Here is a 12694-nt window from a genome sequence, read left to right as displayed (position 1 = left end):
TCTACTTGAAAATGGGAGTGATAAGCTCTATCTCTTGGCCCTGTCTCTTTGTCATGTCTACTTATGAAACTATGGAAGTGGTTTGTGAAGTCACAATACCATCATTATTTTACCCTTTCGTTACATATTGAAAAGTTTTTTTGTACATTCCTCAAACTCCTTTTGGTGTTTAATCTCCTTGTCTTTTTTTTCCTAGTACATCTCTTGGTAAATAATACAGTATAATTAAATTAAGTGCTAAACCCGAAAGGGTCATGTAGTGCATACCTTGGTGAAAAGCCCATCCTTGTAAATCCTGTTTGCATCCAAGTCTTTCATGATCATTTCTTTTAACACACTGGCCATCTTCCACTGAGGAGAGAGCCATTCTACTTAAGTTTGGCAGCCTAGCCCTTTCATTCTTTCCTTATAGTTCATTTCCCTCAATTTCCACACCAGTCTAGATGTGCGTCTTTTGACTTTCTAAAATTCCTTCTTGCATTTGACTAGACGAAGGTGAAACATTGGCCCTACATATTCATGAAATGGTTGTGAGTAGAAGTTTAAAAAAAAAAAAAAAGCCTTTACTCTTTTCTTAGGCTTGACCATTTTAGCTACTGCAGTTTTTTACGATCTTATTGTATTTTACCTGTAATTTTTGCATCACTCACAAATAAGGACATGTTAAGAGTTAACTCCTGTTGGCAAGTGATTTATATAAACTAAGAATATGGGGCCTAGTATCCATCATTTGGGTACTTCACTAGTTACTCTCTCATTCAGCAGTTTCATTTCTTACCTTTTTTTAGTAATTCAACTTTTGTATTGCTCTTTTGTTACCTTGGATTATTTCTCCAGTTTGCAAAGTAACCTGTGTGGTACAAAACAAAAAACTTTTAGTATAAGATAATAGTGCACACATCCTTTTTCTAACCTGTCACATAGTTCTATAAGGTTTGTAAGGTGCCACTTAGTTTTCCTGTGCCCATGTTGTTAATCTATGAGGTACTGTTTTTTCTAGATGCTCAACCAGTCTTTTTCTCAAAAATCTTCTTAATACCTTACACAGTATGCTTGTTAGGAGTACTAATCTGTAATTCAAGGCTTCTTACCTACCTCCTTTTAAGAATATTGGATAAAACTACAGTAATAATATTACTGCTATCACTTTTCTTACTTTCCAGTCTTTTGGGAATTATGTAATGCTTTTAGTGTCATGTTCCATATTTCTTTTTTAGGTATAAAGGTCTTCCTATCATGTTTTCTTTTATCTTTGTGTAAGCAAATGTGTAGTTCTGGTACCTCATTTCCTTCTGTTTCTGTGACGGCACTTTTAGCCTATCATCATTATTCATATTTCTTAATTATAAAATTTCTGTTGAAATTTCTTTGTAATTTTTCTATTTCATCTATTTTTTATGAGTGGATACCATTCTGCAACTTCATATTCCAAAATATGTTTGCACATGCATGTAGGTACAGAATACTGTATATGTACAAGTATTAAGTATGAAAACAAGAGGGAAACACACCCTGTACTATATGAACCTCTAATACTGTATCTTACAGTAAATACAGTTTAGGTCTCCAACTTATGATTCTCTGCTTCTATGACATTAGCACCTTGCAACCAATTAATAACTTTTGAATACTGACTTAAGAAATCGTAATGACACGATTGCAAATAAACCATACCCCCGGCCGGGATTGAACCCGCGGTCATAGAGTCTCAAAACTTTTGAGACTCTATGACCGCGGGTTCAATCCCGGCCGGGGGTATGGTTTTGAATACTGACTTACTCTTCCATTATGTGGAATTTCTTACATTTAAATATCTCTACATCGGTTAATTTAAGAAAGAATAACCAAAAAAAAGACTTCAGCATGGGAAATGCAATGATCAAATTTTGAATGAAATCCTTTAGTTGGTTTTCAATTTAACTAGTCAAAAGAAAGTAGACACCCAGCTAGGTGAAGCTGGAAATGGAAGGAAGATGTGTATTCACAGGTTCATTTGATTTTTTTATAAATCACTAGACAGCAACCACCCAGGGAGGTACTACTGTCCTGCCAAGTGAGTGTAAAACAAAAGCCTGTAATTGTTTTACATGATGGTAGGATTGCTGGTGTCTTTTGTCTGTCCCATATATATATGCAAGATTACAGGTATGTCTTGATACTTTTACTTACACTTAGGTCACACTACACGTTTATTTATACACACTCATCCAAGTTTTCTTTGATTTTATCTTAGTTCTTGTTCTAATTACTTTTCCTTTTATATCCATGGGGAAGTGGAATAAGAATCTTTCCTCCGTAAGCCATGCGCGTTGTAAGAGTCATCTAAAATGCCGGGAACAATGGGCTAGTAACCCCTTTTCCTGATATACAGTGGACCCCTGGTTTGCGATATTAATCTGTTCCTGAGAGCTCATCGTAAACCAAAATTATCGAAAAGCGAATCAATTTTCCCCCATAAGAAATAATGGAAATCAAATTAATCCGTACAAGACACCCAAAAGTATGAAAAAAACAAATTTTACCACAAGAAATATTAGGTTTAATGCACACAAACTGAAGAAGATGTGCACAGTTTGTAGTACTCTACTAACAATAGAATACATGACACTTACCTTTAATGAAGATCTGGTGATGATTGATGGGATGGGAGGAGGGGAGTGTGTCGAACTTATTGTTTAGAAGGGGAATCCCCTTCCATTAGGACTTGAGGTAGCAAGTCCTTTTCCGGGGTTACTTCCCTTCTTCTTTTAATGCCACTAGGACCAGCTTGAGAGTCACTGGACTTCTGTCGCACAACATATCTGTCCATAGAGGCCTGTACCTCTTGTTCCTTTATGACTTTCCTAAAGTGGTTCACAACACTGTCATTGTACAGGTTGCCAACACGGCTTGCAGTAGCCGTGTCAGGGTGATTTTCATCAAAAAAAGGTTTGCACTTCAAGCCACTTTGCACACATTTCCTTAATCTTTGAAGTAGACAACTTCTTCAATTTCTCTATCCCCTCCTCCGAAGCAGTTTCCCCAGGTCTGGCCTCTTGCTGTTGAAGATGATCTAGTAGCTCATCAGTGGTTAGTTCGTCATTGTTCTCCTCCACCAACTCTTCCACATCCTCCCCACTAACCTCCAACCCCAAGGACTTCCCCAATGCCACAATGGATTCCTCAACTGGCATAGGATTCCCAGGGTTAGCCTCAAACCCTTCAAAATCCCTTTTCTCTACACATTCTGGCCACAGTTTTTTCCAAGCAGAGTTCAAGGTCCTCTTAGTCCCTCCCTCCCAAGCCTTACCTATAAGGTAAGACTTGGGAGGGAGTGACCAAGAGGATATTAAAGTGATCCTTCCAAAACTCTTTTAGAGTCAATAGTGTGTCTGTGGTCACTTCAAAGCACCTTTCAAACATAGCTTTTGTGTACAGTTTCTTGAAGGTGGAAATGACCTGCTGGTCCATGGGCTGCAGGAGAGGAGTGGTATTAGGAGGCAAAAACTTGACCTTAATGAAGCTCATGTCCCCAGAAAGTTGCTCTGCCAAGTCTGTAGGATGACCAGGGGCATTGTCTAATACCAGGAGGCATTTAAGGTCTAATTTCTTTCAATTAGATAATTTTTCACACTGGGGGCAAATGCATGGTGTAACCAGTCATAGAAAAAGTCCCTAGTGATCCATGCCTTACTGTTTGCCCTCCACAGCACACACAAATTAGCCTTGAGGATATTCTTTTGCCTGAACGCTCTGGAAGTTTCTGAGTGATACACCAATAAAGGCTTCACTTTGCAATCACCACTAGCATTGGCACACATCAGAAGAGTAAGCCTGTCTTTCATAGGCTTATGTCCTGGGAGTGCCTTTTCCTCCTGAGTAATGTAGGTCCTGCTTGGCAATTTCTTCCAAAACAGGTCTGTTTCGTTGCAATTAAACACTTTTTCAGGTTTCAAGTCTTCACTGTCTATGTAATCCTTGAATTCCTTCACATATTTTTCAGCTGCTTTTTGGTCCGAATTGGCAGCCTCACCATGCCTAATCACACTATGTATGCCACTTCGATTCTTAAATCTTTCAAACCAACCTTTGCTGGCCTTAAATTCACTCACATCACCACTAGTTGCAGGTAATTTCTTTACCAAATCGTCATGCAACTGCCTAGCCTTTTCACAAATGATCGCTTGAGAGATGTTATCTCCTGCTATCTGTTTTTCATTTATCCACACCAATAACAGTCTCTCAACATCTTCTAACACTTGCGGTTGCTGTTTCGTAATCACAGTTGCACCTTTTGCAACAACAGCTTCCGTGATTGCCGTTTTCCTGGTCACTATAGTAGAGATGGTTGATTGGGGTTTTGTATACAACCTGGCCAGCTCCGACACACGCACTCCACTTTCGTACTTTGCAATTATCTCTTTCTTCATTTCAATAGTCATTAGCACCCTTTTTCTCGAAGGGTTGGCACTAGAAGCTTTCTTGGGGCCCATGGTGACTTATTTTGCAGAAACAAGCACCAAAAACACTGTGATAATATGGAATGTACCGAATGTATCCTTAGATGCGAGCACACTGGTTGGCTTGTAAACACTGGCACACACGGGGCAGTTCAGGCCACACGTGGACACGTCTCGGACGAATCGCGTATACCGGGTTTTTTAACGGGAACCGAGGCAAAATTTTTGCATTAAAATGTATCGAATACCGGATTTATCGGATACCGATGGCATCGCAAACAGGGGGTCCACTATAATTACTAAAAAGAATAAGAATAAGAAAACTGTCAATGATTGGGTTTGAGATATTGGCAGTTTGGAGTGATATATTGTGTATTTTTATACGTATATACTTCTAAACTGTTGTATTCTGGGCACCTCTGCAAAAACAGTGATTATGTGTGAGTGAGGTGAAAGTGTTGAATGATGATGAAAGTATTTTCTTTTTGGGGATTTTCTTTCTTTTTGGGTCACCCTGCCTCAGTGGGAGATGGCCAACTTGTTGAAAAAAAAAATTATAAGAATTAAAAGAAACCAGATTGAACATGGGAAATCCAATAAGCATATTTTAAACAAAATCCTATGGTTGGTTTTCAATTGAAATGTCTTGCAGCTTTGGTGCATAGTAATCAGTGAAACCAGTGAGGAAGACAGTATTTCTGGTTACCTTACTTCCCTCACTTCCTGCTGCCTACATACTGGATGTGTTAGTGTGAGTCCAAGTACCTGTCTGCTCTACACACCTGTAATGAATACTGTATTGTAGCTCTGTTCTGATGAATTAACTCCCCTCAAGAGAGATGCCTTGATGTCTTTGAAGGGCGCTTGATCCAAGGAACTGGACTCATCCTCCCTGTCCTTCGACTGAACCTGATTGTCTACCATTTCAGGTGATATATGACCCCTACAAGTCTAGTGCTTCACCAATTAAAATAAATCAGTGTTGAATTAACCTTATTTTGCAACTCGATGGCTGTATCCCACCAAGGCCAACTGACTCAAAGAAGAAAACACATACACAATTATTCATTCAGTTGCCATCTTTCCAGAAGTGTGCTGACATCACAATCAGACTGCTCTTTAATTGCAACACCCCCATCTGTCCTTCAGAGTGGAAAAATAGACACAAATGTAGTAGTATATATAACAAGATCTTTTACTGACATTTTGCCCACACAGTGGGCTTTATCAAGTTATAATCAGATCTGTTTGTAACTTAATGAAGCACACTGTGTGGGCTAAATGTTGTCAATAAAGAATCTCATTATTATTATAATCAAAAAGAAGCGCTAAGCCACAAGGACTATACAGCGCTGCAGGGCAGGAAGGAAGCGAGGGCATCAGGTGGCAAAAGGGAGATGGATGAGTAATAGGTTACGGATAACAGCGGGGCAGTGGATGGTGAAAGGGTAAAGGGCAGCAAGAGACTGAACTAGAAAGGGCTGAGGGGAGTGCGAAAAGTATCATCAGAGTTTGTGGAGTAAATCAGTCGTTGTCAAGAAGTCAATGAGAGAGTCAGGATTAAAGGAGGGTCCATCAGCAAGAAGGGAAGGTAAAGAGAGAGTAGTAGAACGAAGACGACGTTGGAGGTAAATTCTGCGTGCTCGTTGATAGAGAGTACAGTCTAACAGAATGTGGCTAATCGATACTGGAACTTGACACTGCTCAGAGAGAGGAACAGGGTGCCTCTCCATGAGATACCCATGAATAAGACGAGTGTGACCAATGCGAAGGCGGGAGAGAGTGGTCTCCCAACCTCGGCACTGATGACAAGAAGACGGCCAGTAACCTATGCTCGGTTTAATAGAATGAAGTTTGTTACCGAGCAGAGTTGACCAACGTTGTTGCCAACGGGTGCGAAGGTGGGTAGCTATTACAGCAAAATAGTCAATATACTGCATTTGTGTCTTTTTTTTCCATCATGTTAATATTTTATACCAGTTATCTTCAGAAAGCAGGCACTGCTCATCCCACTTCCAGGACTCCAATCCAGCTAACCAGTTTTTCCTGAATGTTCAAGGGATTTCAATTATTCCCATTCCAAGAAGCTCAAATGTTTGAGTGAATGTACACAGGCAGTAAAAATTCTCTGTATGCTTTCTAGCTCAACAATCTTGCCTGCCTTGAAGGGGGCCATTAGTATACAGCAACACTTCAGCCTGGTGAGAGCAAGTGGCTTGAAGACCATCAATCCCTTCATAAAAGTTAAATGAACACTGTTTAATGCTATTTGTAATACTATTCTTAGAAATAAATGAAATTAAATGTGGAATATTATGGCTGAAGAATGCATTTCCACGTTTTGAACAACTGACTTGTGAAAAATTTTCAGGAATGCATTATCATAAGTGGTGACCTACTACTGTATAGTGACTATGCACACTTAGCACTTGTCTGCTTTTCAGTGTTATGTTTGTCCCTGGTTACTTTACTTGAATTTGCAAATAGAAATATATATTTATGTATATATACAGTATTTACAGGATATACAGTGGAACCCCGAGTTTCGGCTGCTGTGAGTATCGGCCACTTCGAGTTTTGACCGCTTTTTTCGGATAAATATTGTTCCGACTTTTGGCCTGTGCCCCGTGTTTTGGCTGGCGTACCAGACCTGTCCACCTGCTCACGCAGGTGTTGTGAGCCAGTCTAGCTTTGTTTATCTTTGAGTGAGCATTACCCTGCGAACTCAGCATCAGACCATGGCTGAGGAACTTGCCTCAGAGGAGGAGGAGGAAGAGGGAGTAAAGGAGATGCCTTCTTCAGTGATTAAGGACATGTATGGAATGTGGAATAAGTTGCAAAGTTTTGTGGAAAAATATCACCCTGAGCAAGCTGAAACAAGACATCTCTGCAACATGTTCAGTGACAAAACAATGTCCCATTTTAGGCAAATCTTAAAGAGATGCTAGATACAGAGCACTCTTGACAGTTATTTTGTGCGACAGGGGTCCAGTGACTCTCAAGCTGGTCCTAATGGCATTAACCCTTTGACTGTTTTGGTCGTATATACATGTATACGTCTTACGAGCCAGTGTTTCAGACGTATATATACTCAATAATTCTAGCGGCTTCAAATCAAGCGGAAGAAAGCTGGTAGGCCCACATGTGAGAGAATGGGTCTGTGTGGTCAGTGTGCACCACATAAAAAAAAATCCTGCAGCACACAGTGTGTAATGAGAAAAAAAAAAACTGTTATTTTTTTTTTATTAAAATGCCGAATTTGAGGTGTATTTTCGTATAGTATTATCGATGTATTTGCATTTTCATGGTCTCAGGTGATAAAATGGAAAACATATTACAGAAATAGAGATGATTTTCATTACTTTGACGATGAAAACGACCTTGAAACTGAGCTCAAATTAGCGGAAATGTTCGATTTTTACCAATGTTCAGGAGTAAACAAATCACACCACACATCCAATACACGTCAACTGGGGAGTCTAATATTCTTTCACTAGTGCACTGATATTATTTATACCATTTTTACAATAATGCAGTAGTCTGCATAACAGTAAATTTTGTATTTTTTTGTATGAATAAAACATCAAAATAGAAAGCAATAATAATATAAGAGGGGCCTAGAGATGTGACTAATGAACAGAGGATATGTTATTTTAGTGCCAAGAATGTCTACCTTGTTTATTCTGGACCCTATTTTGAAATTGGCATCTTTTTTAGTTTGCGTGAAATTGGCCAAATTGCCATTTTCTGACCACAATATTGGGTAGTCCAAATTGGTAAATGGGAGGTTTCTTGTACTCAGCTGATAGATAAAATGGAGTTCTAAAGAAATAGCTATGAGTTTGGTCAACTGGAACAACGGAATTGGCTGAAAATAGGGCTCAAAGTCGGCGAAATCGCCAATACGCATATGTCGCCGAGACCGCTAACTTCGTGGGAGCGTAATTCCATGAGTTTTCGACCAAATTTCAAACTTTTGGTGTCATTACCATCGGGAAAAGATTATCATTTCATAAGAAAAAATAATTTTTTTTTTTTCAAAAATTTAGCAACATAGAATGACAGTTTCAGAAAGGGGCCTGAAACAGTCAAAGGGTTAAAAGACAAAGAAGGGAAGTAACCCCAGATAAGGACTTGTTACCTAAAGTCCTCCCTCTCTCCTCCTCCATATCTTCCAGATGCCAGCAAGACTCTTCAATAAAGATACATAAATGTGATTTTAACCCTTTGAGGGTCGACAGGCCCTCTCAGAAACTCGTTCTCAGGGTCGGCCAAATTAAAAAAAAAAAAAATAATTTTTTCTTATGAAAAGATAGAGAATCTTTTCCCGATCATAATGACACCAAAATTATGAGATTTGATGGAAAACTTACGGAATTATGCTCTCGCGAAGTTAGCGGTCTCGGCGATGTTTACGCATCGGCGATTTTGCCCAATTTGAGCCCCATTTTCGGCCAATTCCTCTGTACTAGTTGACAAAAAACATGAATATTTCGCTAGAACTACATTTTTTTCTATTGAATGAGTGCAAGAAACCACCCATTTACCATTTTCAACTATCCAATACAGTGGTCAGAATTTAGCAATTTTGCCAATTTCACACAAATTTCAAAAAATGCCAATTTCCGAATAGTGTCCAGAACAAACAAGAAATACATTCCTGGCACTAAAATGACATTTCTTCTGCTCATTAGTCACGTCTCAAGGCCCCTCTTACATTCTTTTGCTTTCCACTTTGAATTTTTATTCTCACGAAAAATAGAAGATTTACTGTTATGCAGACTACTGCATTAGTGTAAAAAATGATATAAATCATATTGGCACAATTGCAAAAGAATGTTAGACTCACCAGTTGACGTGTATTGGACGCTTGGCATGATTTGTTTACTTTTGAACTTTGGTAAAAATCGAACATTTCTGCTACTTTGAGCTCAATTTCAAGGTACTTTTCATTGTAAAACCAGTAAAAATCATCTCAATTTCTGTGATATGCATTCCATTCTATAAAATGAGACCAAGAAAACTAGAATACAACAATAAATACCATACGAAAATACAGTGCAAAGACGCTGTTTTATGCCAAAAAAAACGTGAAAGTTTTTTTTTTCTCATTATGCACTGTGTGCTGCAGGATTTTTTTTATACTGTGCACACTGACCACATAGACCCATTCTTTCATATGGAGGCCTACCAGCCTCTTCCCGCGAGATTTGACGGCGCTAGAATTTATGCGTACTAGTACGTCAAAAACCCCCGCGCGTAAGACGTACTAGTACGTCCGAAACCCTCAAAGGGTTAAATGTCCATTTAAATGTTTATTTATGTATTGTATTGCTCATTTAAGTACTATATGTATGTTTAGTGCTATATGCATGTTAAACTATAGTTATTCTTTAAAAAATGTATTTTTTGTGAATATTTTTGTGGGTCTGGAATGGATTAATTGTATTTACATTATTTCTTATGGGAAACATTGCTTCGACTTTAGGCCGTTTCGAGTTTAGGCCTAGCTCCTGGAATGGTTTACGGCCAAAACTCTGGGTTCTACTGTCCATAAATAAACCCATCCACATTAATACTTTCTCTTTAACAAAACAGTATGGTGACCCCAAAAAAGAATTAACACTTTCACCATCATTAATTCAGTCACTGCCTTCCCAGAAGTGTGCAAACATCACAGTTCAGGTGACCTGAGTTGCAACATCCTTACCCCTCTCTCATAGTGAAGGCACCACATTTCCCACCTCCAGAGCTCAAATTCAGTTAACCAGCTTCCTTGAATCTCTTCATAAATGTTACCTTGCTCACACTCCAACAGCATATCAATCAAAAAAGTACTTGTCTCCACTCCTATCTAATACACTCACACAAGCCTATTGAATGTCCAAACCCCTAGCACTCAAAACCACCTTGACCCCATCCCTCCAAATTTTCAGAGGATGACCCCTACCCCTCCTTCCGTCTACTGCAGATTTATATATGTACTCTCCTAGTCATTCTATTTTGCCCTACCCTTTCTAAATATCCAAATCACCTCAACAACTCCTCACCTACCCTCTGATTAATACTTTCGATAATCCCACACTCATACATACATATACGTACTTAAATGCAGTATGTCAAATTCTTAGCTCTAAAATGATATGTTGACTTGGATACTATAGAATGAGAAAAAAAATGGTAAATAGGAAATTGCTTAGTTTACAAAAAGATTTTCTCTACCTTTTTTCTTGTCACTGAATGTATATTGGCTACATTAAGAGGAAAATATTATGTATGCTTTCTCAGTAATACTAATTTTTTTCATTAATATAAACAACAACATACTGTATATTATTCACAAATTAATACTTTTATCAAATAACAAAATCAAATCCATTGCCTACGTGTCACAAACAATGCCACTAATCATTATGGCCAAAAAGACTTGGTTACACTAACAAGGTGCCTTGATGGTTGTGAAGGATTATTCATCCCAAGAATTTGAGCTCCCCTTCCCTTTCTTGGATCAAATCTTATTTCACTCCTTCCTTAGGTGCTGTATGACCCTTACTGGTTTAGTTCTTTACCCATGAATTTAATAGTAATTTTCTTATGTCCACCTTGTCTTGTTTGTAGGTGTAACCTACAGAAATGGGAGATAGCATAAAAATCTTCTTTTAAATATTATTCTCTCTCAAAATTTTACAACTGCACAAGTTGCTTTGAAGAGAGAAATATGCATTTCAGAATTAAAATTATGGAACAATGAGGAAAATGTCAATAGCCGTAAGTCTCAAGCTGGGAGTATAACTAATGTTATACCATCTTATTAGACTGCCACACATGTGCAGTTACATAATCAACTACAATGTTTAAGAGTATCTTAACTTCTGAACTAATTTTCATCTTAATATGGAACATTACTGAGGGATTCAAAGATTAACACAGTAATACACTGATAAAAGTTATCATAACTAATCTGAGCTGAAAATATGAACAAGATTTCTTTACACGTTTGTGGGAATAAAGACACTTGTGTCTACCACTGTCTATTTTACACATTTGTGCAAGAGATTACACGTAATACACAGGTAGTTATCATGGAACTCATCAATTGCCACTGCAAAATTTCATATTTACATATACACAGTATACTGTATTTTAGATTTGTATATTTTTTTATTACAAGATATTTAACATATTCTCAGTAATTAGAAAATTATACGTATAAAAGTCTATGGAAAGTTGCGAATGAAAAAATAAATGTAGCATGTTTAAATAACTGATGGAAAAATACTGTATTTTTATTCTCATAAGAAAACACGTACAGCAGTACAATTGAAATCAAATGCGCTTTTATCCTACTAAATATTGAGCAGTATAGAAACTTTATTAGCTATTTTGAGATATATATACACCTTTTAAAAACTTCTTTGATCAACAGTCTGACATGGAAATAACATACTTGAAATTAAGTACATATTACTCATTTATAATGCAGATAGATTGAAAAATATTTTCAAAATAATCTAAAAAGTAACTTCATTAAACAAAAAAAAAAAAAAAAAAATCAAAACAATGCATATTTTCTTACCTTTCAGCAATTTTGTAAAACTGTTCCCCAAAGCTTTAAAATTAATTTAATAATTAAAAAACCTAAATAATGCAATAATATACAGTACATAAAAATACTGTCAAAATGTGTATGCATGTATGAATACGTATGTACAGTAAAGCCTCTCATTAGCAGATTTCTGCAATTTCAGACAAAAAATTGAAAGTATCATACAAAATGAATAGATGTCCATAATTTGGGATTTTGTGCATAGTGCCTGTGCCTGGTTGTCTTCCGAAGTAACAGACCAAATTCAATGACTCCAACATTTATTTGGTACAGGCCAGTATGGTCATGTCCAGGACCTGTCTGTTTTTATTGTTTCCTTAGCCATATGCCAAATGTGCCAGTTAATTGTCTGAGCTCACCTACGCATACACTCTTCATTGCCTCTAATATTTCCCTGGATTTAGAGATTTATGTGACCTTATTTTATTAACATACTAAGTAAAGTGCAATTAACAAAGGCTTCTAAAGCATGTGATGGTGCCATGAGGAAATGTGTAGTTTTCATTGTTAACCCTTTCTCCGTCTTGTACATAAGATCAACATTACTGACACCAAGGCCACTTGTGTAGATCTGTTTTGAACTTAGCACCCTCAAATAAGCTGTGAGTGGTAAATTTTGGCCTAGACATGAGAGAATGAGTCTATGCAG

This window comes from Cherax quadricarinatus, chromosome 44, assembly GCF_038502225.1.
Source record: "Cherax quadricarinatus isolate ZL_2023a chromosome 44, ASM3850222v1, whole genome shotgun sequence".
Lineage (NCBI taxonomy): Eukaryota > Metazoa > Arthropoda > Malacostraca > Decapoda > Parastacidae > Cherax > Cherax quadricarinatus.
Note: the sequence above shows the minus strand (reverse complement) of the source record.